Below are 20,360 nucleotides of genomic sequence, written 5' to 3' on the forward strand. Positions count from 1 at the left end.
CGTGGAATTTGCCTCCACTTGCTCAGGGCTGCCATTGGAGGTAAGCCGAATTCTATGCTCACTTGTTGCAGGCAGACTGCCCAATCTTGAGTCGTGCAATACATGAGAGTGGGCATTCAAGAGTGAGTGGCTGGCCAGGTTTGCAAACTGAAGGGCCCTAACAACATTCGAGTACAGAATACATAGTTTGTACCTAATTCTAAAGATCCATTGTAAATCGTGCCTAGAATAAACAAAAAACATGATCGTGACAAATGACAACAAATGAGAGTATAATTTCAAGAGCAGAATAATTTTAATGGGCACGAATTTTGACTTAAAGCTTTCGTGACTGCAGGAATTCATACTCTGCGTCTTTCGGTAAGGTCAGGAGTTCGCCTGCTGGAATTTTTTGACCCGAGGACGATTGCTTGTGTTGCGATCGAAACGTAATTTTTTCATTTTTTTCCATTGTTTTTTCATTATTTTTCTATCTACTTGACTTTGCCGAAAGATCCAAAGAGTATGGGCACGAATTTCTGTACGTTTCCGCCAGGCCTGGGTACAATAGAAATGTAAAGAGTCACCATCCTGGCGGTTTGATAAATTGTCGCGATTCAGAATCGCAATTTGACGAGTGATCCATGCTGTGAATACAATGGCTGGGGTCAAATGAATTTGATAACATATGCGCAAGCCCTTTTGTGAACTGAACGCCTCCCTACGTTAGTTAGGGTGGTGTTTGACCATACTTCCCCACCACGGGTTAGTCAATGGCGGTACCCCAAGCCCAGCCACTGATGTGAGTTGCAGCCAGGAATCCAACATCACTGGCTATATAGTGCGGTGCGCGTACCACGGCACCACCAATCCCTCCACATGCAACGTATGTTGAACTTCTTTCGCACCGTACGTAGTCGACCGTGATAATCGGAGGTGCGGGGGTTGGATGACAAACTAAACACAAACATATGGATATAACAACGTCATGATAATTGGTTCTTTACCCTTCTATCTGGCAACAAAACTGACACCTTTTTTGTTGCCAGATAGAAGGGTAAAGAACCAATTATCATATTTTTACTGGCAAATGAGGTTCCCATAGTATAACAACGTCAGTTAATCTTAATGCGTATATCTTGAGTGTAAAGGTCACATTAGTCGATGACACAACGCACCGTAAGTCCTCTGGTGTGTGATACATTGCATTGAGCACGAGGGCCGGTGGCGATGTTTGTCCCAGACGCTAGGGGTTGCTGTGTTTCTGTGTTGTTGCCCAGTGGGGTGAGTGATGGGCATTCTCTGGCTGTCTCTTTTGTGACTCCATTTGAATTGGCGAGCTCTACGTTTAGCACTCATCAGGCGGGCGCGGTGTGTAACAGATGAAGTTGTATTTGGACAGAGATACATGGGTCAAACTCAAAAATGTACTTTTTTTAAACCATTATTTAAATTACGTCGAGCAAGGCGCTAAGTAAAAGAGTATTAAGTTATTTTTTATTTAGACAGGTGAGAACTCAGAAGAACAGAATGTCTAATTTGCAAGAATGACCCACATCACCAAGTGACAGAAGCAAAACAAGATAAAGTACCGCAACATATAAATTATAACAAACAAAGTGTTTGCTAATATTGTCCCAAAAGATTTGAACGTGTTGCCACACTCAATTTCAGCAGACCACCATCATCATCATTATTCTTATGTGATTGTAAATGTGGCCGTATGTGGTACAGTCATCACAATTATTAAACATGTTCTATCCACTGCTGGACGAAGACCTCCCCAAGCTGACAGTCTCGTGATGGATCGCTTCAGTATCTGCACGCAGAAAATGAATACATCGAATCACATTGGTCATGAACACCGCCTTTTGACAAAAAAATATATATGAGGCTGATGTTTTTGGCAATGTCATTTCTCTCTGCTCGGATAATCTCTCCAGCAATTATCTTCCTTTGTTCAGTGAACATATTGTACGTGCCTTGTATTGTTCGTATTAATGTTTGCCCTGATACTGATATAAATGACAAACGATGGGATGAAACTTGAGGTGTGTGTGGTATCCAGCCAGCCCACCACAGCCCTTCAGAGGCAAGATGTCGTTCGATCAAGCGAGTTTTGTGCAACTCCCAGAGCCACTGGACTGCTGCAAAGGAGACGGCAGCAGTGCAGCGCGTGGATTCATGAACCCATCTGTGTGGGCCCTTTGAGCGTTATCATCGTGTGTGGTGGGTTCTCTGGAGATTCTCCGGTGCCCTTTCACGTGCAACCAAAACGCGAACTAATGAGTTGGACAACAACAAAAATCACAATGTAGGACCCCTCTGAAAAATTTAGTTTGAAACTTGAGCCCCTTCGTGGATAAATACATTAATAATAAACAGTGCGGTCGGGGCAGGGTAGTTTACATCGCCGTTATATGAACATAAATGACCGTATTATTTCTCAAGTCGATCATTGGGCCAGGGCTTGTCTCCAATAACAGCTCTGAGTCGCTGGTGGAAATACCACATTCCTGGAGTCCTGATCCCATAGGAGTGCCGCTTTTGGCTAATTTCCACCCCTCTTGAGATTAAAAGATATAGGGTTGAATGTCCTGCGACAATCTCATTGCAGAGGACATGGGAAGGTCTGCTTTCCAACCGTGTAATGCAAAGTTAATGCCTCTGGGCCGTTCTGTAACACACAGAGCGCACCGTTATGTGAGATTTCCGAAGGGATTCTTCTTTTCATGACATGACATCAATAGCACAATTGAAATGAACGGGGCGGGCGGGGGGGGACAAATCAATGGATATACAAACAAAAAAACAATTGCATTGATAACATTTATCCTCATGAAATATGTACTGGTGTGTGTTGTGATGCTCAATAACAAAACAAGTCGTCCTAAGAGAAAAGAGCACAACCACTTGATTTCCAAACAAGGTGGTATACTCAACTCTTATCAAACCTGCAATGACAGCTGATGGGCCGAATTGAGCCGTGACTTGGAGCCGAACTCGCCGCTCGCCTTCGACGTTTCCACCGCCTCTTGAGTCGTCTCCGGGCGCCTCGCTGTGGGGGACGCCACCGCTTGGCAGTCGATTGAGGAGAGACCCCTGCCTGCTTGCCCCCCTGTCTGTGCAGAATCGTTCCGCTTGCCCAGTGATTGCAGCGATGAGCTCGGAGAGCGTAATTATACCTGGGAGCGCTACACGCTGTCTAGGCTTCCCGTGCTGAAATATTTAACAACGCCCGCCTATCGCTTACTCATTGTGTGTTTTTTTTTAAACACTCCAGAGGCACTGCAAAGAGAAGCGGCGCTCAAAAATAAAATCTGAGAAGGCCGTAACATTGCCGTTGTGCGGTTTGGGGTGAAAAGTATTCGCCAAACATGTGCTCGCCCCGGCAGCTTATCCCCTACTGACCATCGGTCAGTAGTAATAGCCATCTCACTGACCTTAACCCTGACCAACACGCCACTGTAGCGCTGACCCCGAAGCCGAGACAAGTAGCCAACCAGCCACTAGTCACAGCCATATAACCAACCGAGCAAATAATGCTGACCCCCTTCGCTGATCATTAGCGACTTGGCAAGCGGTCACCGTCCAATAATTATTAAACCAGGCTTTACACTGCTTGGCTTAGGGGTAGAATGTGCGTTTTTGTTTATTTGAGGCTCCTGTATTTCTCTCCGTTCGCTCGACGTCTTCACCGCGAGTGCTTATTGTTGTTTGCATTGTTTGCATGTATGAATGTTGAACTTCTTACGCACCGCACGTAGCCAACCGTGCGAATCGGAGGTGCGTTGTTGGGGCCCTACACTTGCATCCTCTTTGACTTGTCGTGTTTGGAGAGAGCCTTGAGCCGGTGCCTCGGTTGGATGCAACTCGGTTGCCACGTGACTGAATCACTTTCATGCGGACGTCTCTGCAACCAGTTGCTGTAGTGCAGCGGTTACCGCGCTGCGCTACGAACCCGACGACAACGAGTTCGATTCCCGTTCAAGGACAACACAAGTGACGAATATCTGAACAGGTCCAGGGCCCTCCGCTCGGTCGACTCGGCCTCAAATAAGTAACTGGTGTGTGTAAACATCGTCACTGGGGAGACAAAGGCGGCCGGGCGTGGTGCTGGCCACCCACCCCCCTCGTGTGCAGCGCCGGCCATTACATGCGCTTGCTAACTTGCCCCAAAAGTCTCTTAAGGCTCTACCTTTTCTCCTGATCACAGTAGAGTCCAGTAAGGCAATCTCTGTCTCTCGCGGCGATTTTTGTTTCTACAGCGACGCGAGTTCCGTCGCGCGCGCATCTCGCGTCGAACTCCGATCCTGAGCCGCGTGCGATTGACCCTCGCTGCGCAACCACTCGCTCGGGATGCCGGACAAAGGTCGCTGCGAGAAGTGATCATGTCGAGAGCGATTTGCTTGCTCAACCGTGCGTCCGTGCGTCCGGCTGCGTGATATTTGTGTCGACTCGAGGCTGGTGGGGGGGGGGGGCAGTTGGGAGAGGCGGGAATGTGGCTAGGGGACGGCAGTGATGGAGTTCATTGCCCACTGAAGGAGTCGCCCTGGTTATTAAGTGTTATCGCCGTTAATTGCTCGCCTTGCAGCGAAAGTCACGGAAAGCCCCCCACTCCTCCCTCCCCCCGTGTAACCCGGCGCTCTGGTTGTTCGCTAATTCCTCCCGATTGCCTCGTGGGTAATTACTGCAATCAGGGCCATTGTTCTGATGTGTTTTTTTCCTTGAGCGAAGTCTCTGTGAGTTGAAAGCGCCGCGTGTATACGTCTCGCGTTGTGAGGGTGAAACAGTGAAACAAAGCGATGGGTGGACGAGCCGTATTAAAGATTTATTTCATCATCATCAGCAGCAGCCGCTATGATCTATACACTTCTGGATGAAGGTCTCCACAATCTGTCACCATCTCTCATGAACTCATAATGCAACAGTCCCTATTGGGCACCTGCACACGCGCTGATGGCATCGCTCCATCACCACAGTGGACGATGGGGGCTGTCAGACGTGTTTCACTCGCTCGGCTGCCATTCCATCGTTGGTCTCGACCATCGTCCCTTCTAGCCACGTATGCTGCACAAGCCCGCGTACATGAAACAAAAATTAGCAATCAATTCGGTGTCGAACGAGCGAATGTCCTCTAATCCACGTGCTTCTCTCGCAATCTAAACTCAACTATTTCTTTTATTTTATTAGTTTAGGCCGACTGAGCTATACATCTCTTTTTGAGAAGCGACCTGGCCTTAAATTATAGCTCATCGAAGTGGCTTATCATCACGTGGAAATGTTTAGCAGCAGCCAAATACTATAAACGCATGTTTCTAAATGTCGAGGGAAAAACCGGAGGACCCGCAGAAAAATCCACGCGACCACAGGGAGAGAGAGAGAACGTGCAAACTCAAAATATACAGCAGCAGGCGTCAGGGTTGGGATCGAACCCACGACCTCCCGTATACCAGGCGAGGTAGTTAACATCTCCTGGCCACCGTGGTGCCCGTGGTGTCTGTTGGTGCGATTCCAAGCCTGCGCCTGTCCCTGCTTGTTTGTGCGCGTGTAGTTTTCCTTAAGTTAATCCGTGTATATTATTACCTGCTGTGGCATGCATCGGAAAAATAACAGGTTTCATTTATGGAACCAAAACCTCAACAGCCGCCTTCTTACGGCCACTTTAGGCTGCGTGTCCCAAAGGCTCACACGAGGAGATTGAATTGTGCTAATGAGAAACAATGCTTTAAAGTGCACGGTCAGACACTCGATCAGAACGCCCTAGTGATTCAATTATTTGAGGTGTAAAAAATACAATTAGTTGGACGAGAAGAGTGTTTAGAGATGTATTAGATCCCATAATATGAGCACGGTGGTGACAACATTTCAAATCGAATGCCATGTGCCCCAGCTCATCGTCATTGCCGCATGTTCCTGGTTGCCTCTGGTCAGCATGAGCCATTTACTCAACTCTGTAGTACGATGAAAAATTACTCGAGTAAACTTGCCACGGTAGCGAGCCGGGTTCATTTCCCGCAGCCGCAGCGACACATCCGTGGGTGAGTGATATCTGAAGCAGTCCTGGGTCTACTCCCGTCAGCAACCTGCACTGACCACCAGCATGATTAATGGTCAAACAGTACCCCCCCCCGCACCCCCCCCCCCCTCCACGTGGTTAAATACCTCGTAAGGTGTGCAGTATTCCTCAGGACCCTGTTTCTCGATCTCTGCAATATTGATGTTGTAGACTTTCGTTTTTTGTTCTTGCTGCTGCTGTGCTTTCTTACGCACCACGAATCTCCCTCGTAAACATAGCTGGGCAACTGGCTAAACGCGACCATCCGTGGAACAATTCAAATACAGTAAAACTCAAATTCTGACATTGCGTGTGTGGGAAGACCATCATCCAGCAGTGGATTGACAAAGACCAGCGGTGGGTTGATAACAACCTGCATATTATGATTACATGAGTGCCCTGACAGATGGACAAATTACATTTTGTACTGCGATGTAAAACCAAACTTTCGTTGTAACAAAAAAAATGTGGCTAATGTTTGATAACTTAGCCTATCGCACACCACTTTGAATGTTTGTGATGCCTCCCAATTATAAAATGTCACGGTGTCTGAGCCTGTGCTCTAAGTTTCACATCGTGCATAAAATGCAGTGCCAATTATTTTTTTTAAATTTTAATTTAAATTAAATGAGGTGAAGTGAGAAGCAGAGGGAAGGGTTGTGTGTGTGTGTTTTTTTAAAGATTGAAGTAGCTTCTGCGTGTTAATGATATTTACATCAATACCATCTGCTGATAAACGATGGCAGTGGTAACGAAAATAGTTGGGGGGTTCACTCAGCCGATCATCATTATAATCATCCCTCTGGAGTAAACTAAAAACTAGAAACTATGTTTATTTCACCAGGTAAGGCCCATTGACCTATTTCAGAAGCGACCTGGCCACAAATGATAGCTCAACGAAGTGGCTTATCATGTGGACATTCATAGCAGCCAAATACTTGAAACGCACGTTGATTCTAATTGTGGAAGGAAACATCAGAGGAGTTGGAGAAAAATCCAGGGGCAATGGCAGCAACACTTTGTGGAGAAGTCAACGGTGATTGTGCTATAGAATACACTCACCCCCGTCATAGGAACGTGGAATTTACACCAATGGTTCAGGGGTGTGGACAAGGAGATGTGAGCACAGCCGCAATGCTGATGTGACTTTCGACAAGTGTGGGGTCCGTGCAGGTTTCCCTCGCGTTACGCGGTGGTAGATGCGTTTCAAACAAAAAAATTAACCCGTAAAAACAAAGTTTTTCACTATAAATCCTTTATATGCGTGGCGACTAGAGTCCTCTCGTCCTCTGGCTTGAAATGGCTGCCACCTATGGGTCAGATGATTGTCTGCCACCATTAAGCAATTGGTAAATACATATTTAATTCTTTTTTCCCTAATTGTCACGCACAACGAGTCTGTGTGCAAAACGTCAGCTCGATTGGATCACGGGAAGTGGGTTAAAAAACGACCGAAAGATTTGCACGGTCGTAAGCAAGCAAGCAAGCACGCAAGCACGCAAGCAAGCACGCAAGCGAACTTAATATAAAGGATTAAAAAAAGAGGCGCACAAAGCGAAATCGCACGAAGTCGTCCCACGTCTCACCGCACTGCCATATGTAGAGTGAATTCAAACCGCGCAGATCAAATTTTGGGTAGAAATAGGTTATCCCAGTGATCTTCATTGCAAGGCCCGCGGGCCACTGGCAGTCCCTGGTGGCTTTTCGTGCGGCCCAATGGTTTCCAATGTGTAGCGGCCCTCACGCACTGATGTCTTATCTCGTAAACGTGCCCCCCCTCGCCCCCTCTGAAAATCAGTGAAGAACACTGGGTTAGCGTGAAATCGCACAAACCGAACCCGCATAAAGCGTGGGAAACCTGCATTAATTATAGATTTGAAGCTTTCGTGACTGCAAGGATTCATACTCGTAGGTTTTTTTCGGTAAAGTCACGTAGGTAAAAAATAAATAATAAAAATAATAGAAATAAAATAATAAATGACGACGTTTCGGGCGCAACACAAGCGTCCGTCATCAGGTGGGACAACCACAGCAAGAAACAATTTCTGTGGTTGTCCCACCTGATGACGGACGCTTGTGTTGCGCCCGAAACGTCGTAATTTATTATTTTATTTATATTATTATTTCTATTATTTTTATTATTTATTATTATTTTTATTTATTTTTACCTACGTGACTTTACCGAAAACAACCTAAGAGTATGAAACCTGCATTACTTTCCGGAGCGTCTTATGATACTGAGAATACGGTAATCCTTTTTTCTATGAAATCACATTCCATCCCGAGCGTGTACACATTACATACTCATACGTGTCACTCAATTAATTATCCTACCCCTAATCAGGCGAGAGCCCATTGGGATTAATTACTCCCCTTGCACATGAGGCCCAGATGACCACTAATAGTATAGAGACAATCATTATTATTTTAGTTTTTAATTATTTAGCCGGGGGGCTAAATTGCCAAATCTAGGGCTTGGAATATGATGCAATGCAATTTATCACGTAATTAAATAATGTGGGCGGAGTGGATGGCGTTATGGTTAGGGCACCGCGCTCTGAACGGGGTGACCCGAGTTTGAGTCCTACTCACGGCCAACGTCGGTGACGAATATCTGAACCGTGTACAAGCCTCCCCATAGGTCGAATCAGTCTCAAGCGAGTGCTGTGACTGGTGCGGTGTCCAGACATCAGCACGGGGGCTGGCCAACCACCCCCTTTGTGTGCCGTGTTAGCCGTCAGAGGTGCTCGCTTGAAGCACTTACCACAGCAGTCTATGTGGGCCACGTGGGGATCAATGTCGTCGTCATTGCACGCCAGATCAGCCCAGCCTACTTGTGTGACCTCCGTTGAGCCCACTCGAGGCGCACCTAGCCTGGCGCGGGTGTGGTGGTGATGGGACCGCCACTTGATGACGAATGGTAAAAAGCGTACAGCCTGTCTTGTGGATGTTGTGAAACAACCTTCAGCAGTTCTTGACTAAGTGCATTGCGGCTCGATTGTCTTGGGTCACCGTCAAAATCAATTTGAGCCAATGTGACCGACTTTACAGGCAACAGTATAAATAGGAAGACAACCGTGGACCTGTTTCGTGTTTATTAGGACTCATCAGCGCAGTATATTCGTCAGTGCCCATTGCTGCAGAGTCTGCCTCTGGAAACCATACACAGATTTTGGAGTCCCGACCTCCACAATGTTAGTCCACAGGCCTTATTTGAAATTGTAACCAACTAAGGTAGTAGGATTTAGCTTGGTTTAACACGTAGGCTTTCGCGACCAATATCACACATCTACGCCTCTGTATAAGGAACGAAACTGGTGGACTTCTCCACAAATCTGGCTGTCGCCTGATGAAGCTAGTTGTAATTACTGGCGAAACGTCGTACTTAGTTTGTAAATGTTGTGGCTTTGCTCTCCAACACATAGGTTAGTGCTGTACTAGTGACGAATTGGCCACGTTCTGTTGACATGACAACCCTTACTAGTTGGCTGTGTCGGGTGGTGGCGGGTTTTAACGACGCATTTATATATTTACGCGATCTAACCCAAAAACAATTCTATTATGGAGGATTTAGCTTGTACCGAAGTATTTGATAACCCACACATTTTAAATTGTTATCACGTAATCATCTGTTTATTGGCCACAGCAAGGAACTGAAACTGCTTCTCCAACTCAGTTGGTACCTACAAGTGAAATACCTGGTCCTGGGTCCATGGGCTGACTACATGGGGGCCCATTAGCTTTGGTCCATGTCAACAATACTGAAATGAGTAAATGACGAGAATAAAACCACCCATCACAAGTGATGTTATCTTCTTATTTATGCTGCTGCTTGTCAGTAATGGTGACCCAAGGCAATCGGACCAAAATGCACTCCTTCAGGAACTGCCGATGTTTTTTGTTGTTGCGAAATGCAGAGAGGCTGTGTGCTTTTTTTTCAAGATCAAATTTACAGGTTTCATACGCTTGGCCTCTTCCGTCGGCCAAAAAGGCCCCTGCCACCCAATGGCAAGATCCGTGGGAAACCAGTGGCCGTCCCAAACAAGAGACGGTAACTTCACTCCCCACGGAGGAACAGCTCTGGGTTCGTTCGGCAGCCGAGACGCCAGTGGGGACCGGTGCAGTGAATCGTGGTCCAAAAAACAACAACAACAACCACACCACGTGGAGGAAGAGACGAGAGGTATGTGGAGACATATCCTCCATAAATGGAACGATCAGGGGATTCCACCAAACTGCGAATGTGGCTAGGGCCGTACATCACCGGTGACTGCCCGCCCAATACAACACGCGAATTGAGGTGGAACAAGTGGGCTCCACTCAGCTACCCACCCCAAATGCTGCCGTGGAATGGTTCGTAACATTAACAATACCATTGAAGGCCTGCTGCTGCTGCTGCTGAGTTGTTTTCAAACGCCATACGAGAGGAGAAGACAAAGAAGACGAAGACAGATTTCATGGCGAGTGGTAGCTGGCTGTTTCTGGCGGTGCCCCTCTTCAGGAATGCGCATTGACGCATGTCGCACTGTACCCTCGTAGGCATCGCTACTGGGGAGACAAAGGCGGCTGGGCGTGGTGCTGGCCACCAACTTACTCGTGTATCGTTCCGGCCTTCATAGATGCCTCGCTCACAGCACTTGCCTCAGTCTATTTAGGTTATACGGGGGATCTTTGTCTTTGTCTCCTCCTCCCCTCCTCCCGTGCCCAGCGGAGACTCGGCACCAACCTCACCCGTGACGCACGCGCGCGGCATAGCTGCTCAGAACACACCACGACCACCACCCCCACCAACACCACACAACGCGCACCCATACTCACGGCATACTGCTGCTGTGAGTATGATCCTGGGTAGCAGCGCTTAGTGCACCGCGCTACGAACCCGGCGAACCCGAGTGCGATCCCCGGTCACGGCGAATATCAGTGGCGAAAAATGTAACCAGTCTTGGGCCTCCACTAGGTCGACTCAGCAGCAACACTCACGCGCACGAGCATACTCGTGTCCACCATAACGCCCATGTCGTGATGTGGTGGCATGTATCCCGCGCACATAAAGACAAAGATCCCCCGTGTCGCCTTTAACGGTCTTTTGGGGAAACGCGCTGTGAGCGAGCGCCTATGAAAGCCAGCCCCGCACGCACAAAGGCGGTGTGGTAGCTAACTCCACGCCCGGCACATTAATCTCCCCAAGTGCTGATGTTGATATACCGCGCCAGGTACTGACTTGAGTGTGAGTCGACCCGAGAGGGAGGCACAGCACCGGTTTATATATTTGTCACCCATGTTGGTCGTGAAATCGGACTCGGATTCGCCGGGTTCGTAGCGCAGTGCCCTAACCACTGCGCCACACAAATTGTCATATACACAAAGAATCCCGGTATAGCCCGAACAGACTTTTGGGGCAAGTGCTGTTAGCGAGCACCTACGAAGGCCGGCACGGTACATAAGGGCAGTGGGTGGCCAGCACCACGCCAGCCCCAGTGGTGATGCTAACACACCGCACCAGGTACTCATTGGATGCTGAGTCGACCTAGGGGAGGCACAGGATCGGTTCAGATAATCGTCACCGGTGTTGGCCGTGAGTGGGAATCGAACCCGGGTCGCCAGGTTCATAGCGCAACGTAGCGCTAACCGCTACACAGCCGCTCCCCACAATCACTGCGCTACCGCTCACACACGCGCATGTATATAGACACATCATTACATACACATCTCATACGTAGAGCCACATCGGCGCGATCATTTAAAGGGGTCCCGTATAACTCGACTCCAGCAGCAGGCGTGTAGGGTGCACGTGTTGGGCGAGTGGGTACACCGCCTGCCTGATGCAGTGCCTTTTGCAACACACAGGACCCACACCGCCGTCTCCACGCGTTATGTCCTGCCGAGGTTAGTGATGATCATGATGATGATCGTGGTGGTGGTGATGATGATGATGATTTTGGTGGTGATGAGGACTATGGCACTGCTGGTGGTGATGATGCTAATTCTTGCTGTATGATGATAAATCGTGTTCACGTGTGTAGTGTGTGTCTTTGTTTTTGTTTGATTTATCTTTGTGTGTATGTGTGTGTGTCTGTATGTACGTACGTACGTATGTGTATCTGCGTCTCTGTGTATGTTTGCATTTGTGCAGCAATGCATCTGTGTGTCCGTGTGTCTGTTCTTGTGTCTGTGTGTGCGAAGACGTCAGTGTGTGTGTGTTTTTCCCTGTGCGCGTGTCTGTGCGTGTGGGTAGCGGGGGAGCGGTGGTGTAGCGGTTAGCGCGCTGCACTACGAACACGGCGACACGAGTTCAATTATCCTACTCACGGCCAAGATCAGTGACGATTATCTAAATCGGTCCTGGGCCTCCCCTAGGTCGACTCAGCTGCAAATGAGTACGTAGCACGGGCGTGTAAACATCGCTACTGGGGAGACAAAGGCGGCCGGGCGTGGTGCTCGCCACCCACCCCGCTCGTGTGCCGTTTCGGCTTCGATAGGTGCTCGCTTGCACCACTTGCTCCAGCAGTCTGTCAAGGCTATACGGGTGATCTTTACCTTTGCCTCCAATATTACCCAATGCACGCGCGAGTTATGTAGGTACACGCGTGTTAATCGCGTGCTCAGTCTCACCATCGCCACGCGTGTTATTTGGCTCCGACGTGGGTTGAACATGAGTCCAATCCAACAAAGCCCATCGTGTACTCGAATCTTGTCACGTGGACAACACCGCCATGTCATCCACGACCCTCTGGTTGAACTGCTACTCGTCGCAGGAATGTGGAATTTCCATCGACATAAGATCTGCGCTGTACTATGATTGTTTGACGAGGGCGGATAATGCATGAACAGGTGTGGCGACTGATTAGGAATAATTAATTGAGTCGGTGGGCGGTGGAGCGGTGGCCCAGTGGTTAGCGCGCTCCAAGAACCTGGTCACCCCATCAGTGGTGAGTGATATCAGAATCAGTCATGGGTCTATCCTAGGTCGACTCAGCTTTACATGAGTGCCTGGCGCGGTGTATATTGAACATCGCCACTGGGGAGACAAATGGGGCCGGATATGTTGCTGGCCACCCTCCCCTTCGTGTGCCGTTCCGGCCTTGATAGGTGCTGGCTAACAGCACTTGGCCCAACAATCTGTCAAGGTGTTTATATTAATCTGTAGGTGGGTATGTGTTGGTATTTCGTATCATGTGTATTCCTGCACGTGGTTTGGCACGTTGGTATGTATATGCGCACCAGTGACGTGCGGTGAGGTCAATGGCTGGGGAGGCACTGGCAAGTGTCAGAGCCAGATTCACACACATAGGGGGCGTGTCCTCACGGAGGGGGCGTGTCCTCACCGAGGGGGGCGTGTTAGACACGTCTCCCTCGGTGAGGCAAATGTGATAGCTGCCTCCCCTGGTGCTTATTCATTGCAGTTTCATGACGAGACCAGCGAGCCTAAATATCTTTATACACGTACGTGAAATAAGTTACCTGGAGTATGGAAGGCGAGGACATGAAATGAAGGGGTCTACAAACATTACATTGGTGACATACTGAGATAGTAACAGGCTTAGTGCCCGCACTCCATCCAGTTACTGAGGGGTTGCGCAATCAGAGGGGAGGCTGAGCTCTTCACTGCCTCACCTCTCGTCTCTTCCTGTATTTGCAGCGGAGCTCCGCGAATATCTATAAACCGTCCTAAGTCTTCCCGAGGTCGAATTACCCTTTAAACGAGTGTCCCGATGCGGTGTGTAGTAAACATGAGCACTTGGGGAGACAAAGACGGCCGGGCGCGGGGTGGGACACTCACTCTCTCGTGTGCCGTGGCGACCTTCATAGGTGCCCCAAAAGCATGTTAGGGGCCGTCCATAAATGACGTCACGCGATTTTTGACGATGTTTGACCCCCCTCCCCTTCGTCACACGGCGTCACAAAAAGTCAGACCCCCCCTCCGTCAAATATGACGTCACCCCCCAAAAATAAACATGCTTCAAATCGCTTTAAACTATTGTCATTGTAGTGCGTATTTAATGTGGCGCTGCACTCTGATGTTGTAGAAAGAAAACATTTATTAAAAAGTCTATTTAATTAAGTAGTGTTGTCTATATTTATTTAAAGTTGCGCATTTTGACGTGACGTCACATTTCTCAACCCCCCCCCCCTCGTCACACATCGTCACAAATGTCTGACCCCCCCCCCCCCCTCAGGTGCGTGACGTCATTTATGGACGGCCCCTTAACGATATACGTGAGATCCTGATCTTTGTCTCTTTTCTGTGTATGTATGTGTGTGTGGCCTCTGGCTGCAGATTTGAGTTCGACTTCTGCCCCTGTTCGCTGCACGCCGAATATCTCACGTGCACACGCACCCAGCCTCACCGCTCGTCCACATCATCATCATCATCAGCCTTGTTCAATCCACTGCTGGATGTTAGACGAAGGCCCCCTCCCTACGGTCGCCATCTCTCAGTCCCGACACGCATCAATCTGGCTCATGCACGTAAACTGAACCCGTCTCTTCCTCTTGGTTGTGTTCACTCCTTTGACTGCAATTCCATCGTTAGTCTCGACCACCGGCCGCCACCCCTTCCAGCAGGAGAATGTTGTATTTTTTTTGCCCGCCCACCAAATGTTCTATAATCCACGTGCTCCTTCTTGCTGTGGCCAATTGAGAAGCACGCGTCTCCCCGTATGTGTGTACATTATAGATAACAATATTATTAATAATAATAATTTGCAGGTCTCTTGTCAGCCCACGGCTGGCACGATGAAGTATGGTCAAACAAGTGTCACGGCCCCGCATCGTGTGGCGGAGCTTTTCATCCGGCCGTTATTCCGTCCTTTGACTGTAATTCCTTTGTTAGTCTCGACCACTCGCCGTCATCCCTGCCAGCCGTGACTTTTCTTCGTCGCGTGAATTAAGAGTGTGGGTGCTGTGACAATTACCGCGCAGTGCCCGACCGTCTTTGTCTCACCGGCGCCGATGAAAGATGCTCGTGACCGCACCGCCGAAGCAGGTAGTTGCGAAAGCAGACTCTGGCACAATATCGAGCGAGTGTGCGGGTAGTGAATCTGCCAGTCCCCTTGGTGAGATAACCTACAGCACCTGGGTCTCCACTGTGACCTCCTGCCAGCAAGCCTTTGCATTAACACGTGGCCCTAAAGTGCACCGAGGCTGGCACAGGCGCCGTGGTGACGTAACCGCTACATAGTGGCAGTTGTTGATCCCTGGGTCAGTGATGCACACCAAAAACAAGTGGCTGCCATTTGAACCTGGCTTGGGCCACCCCTAGGTCGACTCGGCTGAAATAAGTACCGGGTGCAGTGCACAAACATCAGCACCGGGGAGACAAAGGCGGTCGGCCACACCACCCGTTCGTGGCTAGTGTCGGCTTTCATAGGCGCTCCGATAACAGCACTTGCCCCACCGGCATACGCAGGCTACCTGGGGGATCTTTGACTTGTGTGTGCGAGATACGCCTATACCGTACCGTAAACGTGTTTTGCGAATGCGTGCACACTGTGTACGTGGGGGCGTGTGTTCTCGTAATAGTCGAGCGGTCAAACCGATTTCAGAACAAGACGTACAAGTCAAACTGACCCGAACTTGTGAGGTGCACTTAAGAGCTCTCCTTTTGTGTGCCAGTCATCGCTACCTAATGCAACAATTGCATATATGTCAGGGGATGCATATGAGCAATACGGAGACGCACACGCTCACGTGATAAATACACAAAGACCTCCTCTCCCATAGCCTTAGCAGACCCCTGGGGCAAGTGCTGTTAGCGAGCACCTATGAAGGCCGGCACGGCACACGAAGAGGTGGGTGGCCAACACCACGCCCGACCGCCTTTGTCTCCCCAGTGGCGATGTTTGTACACACCGTACCAAGTACTCATTTGAGGCTGAGTCGACCTAGGGGAGGCCCAGGGCCGGTTCGGATAATCGTCACTGGTGTTGGCCGTGAGCGGCAATCGAACTCGGGTAGACGGGAGTTCGTAGCGCACACACCAATAACAACACCCGCCATTCGCCACTAAGTGACGGTGGCGTCACCACGGCGACTGTACCAGGCAAGGTGCACTTTGAGGCCACGTGACATATCGAAGGCTCGCTGACAGGAGATCTCGGGACAGACCCAGGTGCAATCGGTCGGCTGACGGAGATGACTGGTAGATGCACCAGCTGTACCCCTTACTGTGCCAACTTGCTGCATTTTAGGCGCCCGGAGCTCCGCTCGTTGTTGTGAGCGTCGCTTCCCTGCCCTCCGTTGTTGCTGGAGGGCGACTGCCTCCAACTGTCCAGTAGCAGCGTCCTTCACGAGCCTCTTCCATAGAGGCCGATATTGACACCGCTGGTACCAGTCGTCGGCAAATCCACTCAGTTCCACATCCCCCCGTACCACACCAGTCCATCTCTTCTCCAGCTCATGCCGTGCCCGTTTAGCGCTCTCTATGCGACCAAACAGAAGTTGCTTGGGTATGCGGTGGCTGGGCAGCCTTGCTTGTCGGAGGAGCTCACTGATGGGAATGTGTCCAGATATTTCAAGGATGTGTGAGCTCCTCACACAATCCAGCCTGATTAAACCCAGGATGGATCGTAGTCATGCCAGCCTGAATATTTCTAACCGGCGCAGATGATCCATTAGAGGGGCTCCACGTTTCACAAGCGTTGAGAAGGGAGGGCATGACTTCGTGCGGAGCGGCAGACCAGGTAGCTTCCACGCAGCATTGCGCAGCCGATAAAACGATAATGCCGCCCGATTACACACACACATACACGTGTACACACACACACACGTGTACACACACACACACGTGTACACACGCATGAGCACACTGGCACTCGTAGGGAATGTGAGCAGCTCGCAAGACGAATGGTTCCAGAGCTGTGGTTTTTTTATACATTGACCCTTTTGCCCTCGTGAGCGTTTCTGTGTCACGGGGCCACGGAACTGGAGATAGCGTCTTTAACCTCCTTCGTTACCCATTTACCTAAAGCCTAAGCGATGGCGATAACAGAACACAAATCACTGTGGCGTCACCCAGTAAATCACAGTTGTGCTCCCCGCGGAATCTCCCCCGGCTTCTCTCTCTCTCCCCCCGCAAAAAAATTCGCTCTCGGTCGATCAACCCTGCCACCAACCTCACTCCACGCACCTTTGTCTAGCACGGTTGGCTACGTACAGTAGAAAAAATCTCAACATGCATCCGAATGACTTATACACCGATTTGCAAGCGACTATACTCATCTCCTTGGTGTGTGCAAGCAAAATAACAGCATTCAGTCCACGGGGCTTATTCGGCTCTTCCGACTCCACTCGTGTCCGACAGCGCCGTTTCGTTTGTTGGCAAAAACAAAACAACAAAAATCCTCCAAAACAAAACTCGGCAGCGGTTTCGACCGCGTGGCTCTCATCAGCAGTCAAGCTTGTGCAAACAAATGCTGCTGTTTTGGGCCAGCTGTTATGAGTAAGAGAGCTCCATTCTAAACTATGGTGCCTCGGTTTCAACGCAACGAGGCCACACGCAACGCAGACTCAAACGCCCACCTCAGAGAGTTTTTGTTTTGCCTCAGATTACCACGGTTGGCTGACGTACGGTGCGAAAGAAGAGATGCAGTGGAGCATTGTGGGTAGAATAACATGGTGAGCAGAACTCCCGTTCTCTATCTCCACACATAGACACAATACAAACGACGGTTTAGTCCATCAGCCTATTGCTTTTCCAGACCAATATTATCCAGCAGAAATTCGTTCAAGCGACCAAGCAAGCAGCTTAATGATTGACGGTCTCCCCAGGCCGATGTTATTTGACCATACTTCACCACGCTGGTTCAGTGCAGGTTGGAGAAGGGGGGCACCCAGGACCCCTACGATTGACACTTACCACCGTGCCTGTGAATCGAACTCAGGAACCCGTTGGTCACGATGACCTTCAATATTGACCTTGCTATTTTTGTACAGCGTGGTCCAAATGTCTTGTGACAACCCCATTTAATTCTCTAAAACTTAATATTTTTTAACGTAACGTTGATTTAAAACAGAAATGAACATGCTAAAAGAGAAAAAAAACATGTTTGGGGTAAATTAAATGGGGGTCACAAGACATCTGGACCAGGCTGTACATCCCCATTATACGTGGAGCTGCCTCAGTGGTGCAACGGTTGGCACACGGTGACGTCGACTCCATGTCCATCGTCTGGCGCGGCACTTGGGAATGGGAAAAATGAAGATTCTCAAATCCACCCCCTCGCCCGCTCCTCTCGCCCCCCCCCCCCCGTCGCCTCCCCCTCCCCGCCGCCCCCTCCTTGCCATCCCCCTCCTCGCCCCCCCCCCTTCGCCACCCCCTCCCTCCTCGCCACCCTCCCCCTCCTCGCCCCCCCCCCCCCCCTTCGCCACCCCCTCCCTCCTTGCCATCCCCCTCCACCTCGCCATTTCCCTCCTCGCCGCCCCCCTCCTCGCCCCCCCCTCCTCGCCACCCCCCCCTCCTCGCCCCCCCCCTTCTCGCCCCCCGCCCCTCGTCTCCCCTCCCTCGCCCCCCGTCTTTTGCCCCCCCCCCCCGATAAGCCACTTTGTTGAGCTATCAGTTGTGGCCAGGTCACTTCTCAAAAATAAGTGAATTGCTCAGTGGGCTTTACCTGGTAAGATCAAACATTGTCTAGATTTATTTGTGTATATTTATATTTCGTGATTTGTTTAACCTTCATATAACTTCGCTATAATATCGTGTTTTTGGAATGTTTGTTGTAACGTTTGTTGTAACGATGAGCTATGAAGCTTTAATAGTTCCTCGAGTTTAAATAAATATTCTTATTCTGAAAAAATCAGTTGAGTTTTGTGTAGCATAAAACAAGAAGCAAGTGAACCAGATAATTTAATTGTAAACCTTGTCAGCACCGATGGGCCCGCAATTTTATTTTTGAAATGAAATATTCCAGTACAATGACAATGTCACACTTTTCGCACGTGGTAATTAGCGTTGCTGGATTGTGATATTGAATACAATATATGTATTGTTCACTACGTATAAGGGATAAGAAGAAGAAAAACATATCATCGCCTAATGTTGCAAAAGATGGCAAATATCAGCGTCGACAAAGGCGGTAACGAAATAAAGAAACCGGCTCGTGTAATGAGGCCGCAAAGAGTAGCAGTAATTCATTAATAACAATAACGGAATTGCGTTCCTTGGAGATTAATTAGAAATTAAATGCTGGCTTTTATTTACAAATGTCGCCTTTCATGCAAAGTAAGTCATTTTACGTGACCACGCATGCACACGCAGATATTGTACGTGCAGACGTATACATATGTGCAACAAGACAAAGATCCCCCGTAACCGACTGTAGGGGCAGGTGCTGTTAGCGAGCACCTATGAAGGCCGGCATGCACAAGAAGGGATGGATGGGCAGTAGCACGCCCGACAGCCTTTGTCTCCCTAATGGCGATGTTTACGCACTGCCCCAGGCAATCAGTTGAGGCTGAGTCGCCCTCGGGGAGGCCCAGAACTGGGTCAGATAATCATCACCGGTGTTGGACGTGAGCGGGAATCGAACTCGGGTCGCTGGGCTCATAGCGCAGCGCGCTAACCGCCACACTACCGCTCCTCGCCGACTGCCCACACCTCCGATTAACATGGTTGGCTACATCTTCTTGGTTCTTTCGGTAAAGTCACGTAGAAGGGAAGTAATAAAATAATAAAAATAAAACATAATAAAATAATTCTCACGACGTTGGCTACGTTCGCCGCGAAAGAAGTTCAACATACGTGTACATACATGCTCGCCGTAGCACATAGAGACGTGCACACGCGCGCGCAGCTTGAATCTGAAGAAGAGTTGACGGTGAGAGTGGGTGAGACTATGATTGAGTCTCCACTGCAGGCCCTGCCAGTAATGATTGAAGTTCCGCGTGTGGGATAATTTGTCTTTGCTGGGGGGTAGAGTGGCTTACGGGGTCAAGAGGTTACACCGACACGAGATTGACGATGATGACGGTGGTGGCGGCGGCGGTGATGGCGACGGTGGTGATGCTGATCACGACGCCGTCACCTCCGTAAAATTTCCTGCCACATCACCACAGAGCTGGCACATTCATTGTAATAGGGTCATGCAAACACCATCATTCGCGTGGGGCAGTACCCCGCTTTTACGTCGGGGATGCGTTCGCGAAGGGCGCGACGACGAATATCGAAGCGGCGTAAATCGAAGCGATCCGCAGGGTTAACGGTGGTCGAGGCCGAGAAGCGACGGCCGATGCCGTCGGCGACGCAAATGTCGGGGTTGCGACGACGGAACACCGGCTATCGGCATTCGCGAATCGACGACGTATTCGCGAAACGACGCAACGGCAC

The sequence above is a fragment of the Lampetra planeri genome, chromosome 32 (assembly GCF_965212315.1).
Source record: "Lampetra planeri chromosome 32, kcLamPlan1.2.h2, whole genome shotgun sequence".
In the NCBI taxonomy this organism is placed as follows: Eukaryota; Metazoa; Chordata; class Hyperoartia; order Petromyzontiformes; family Petromyzontidae; genus Lampetra; species Lampetra planeri.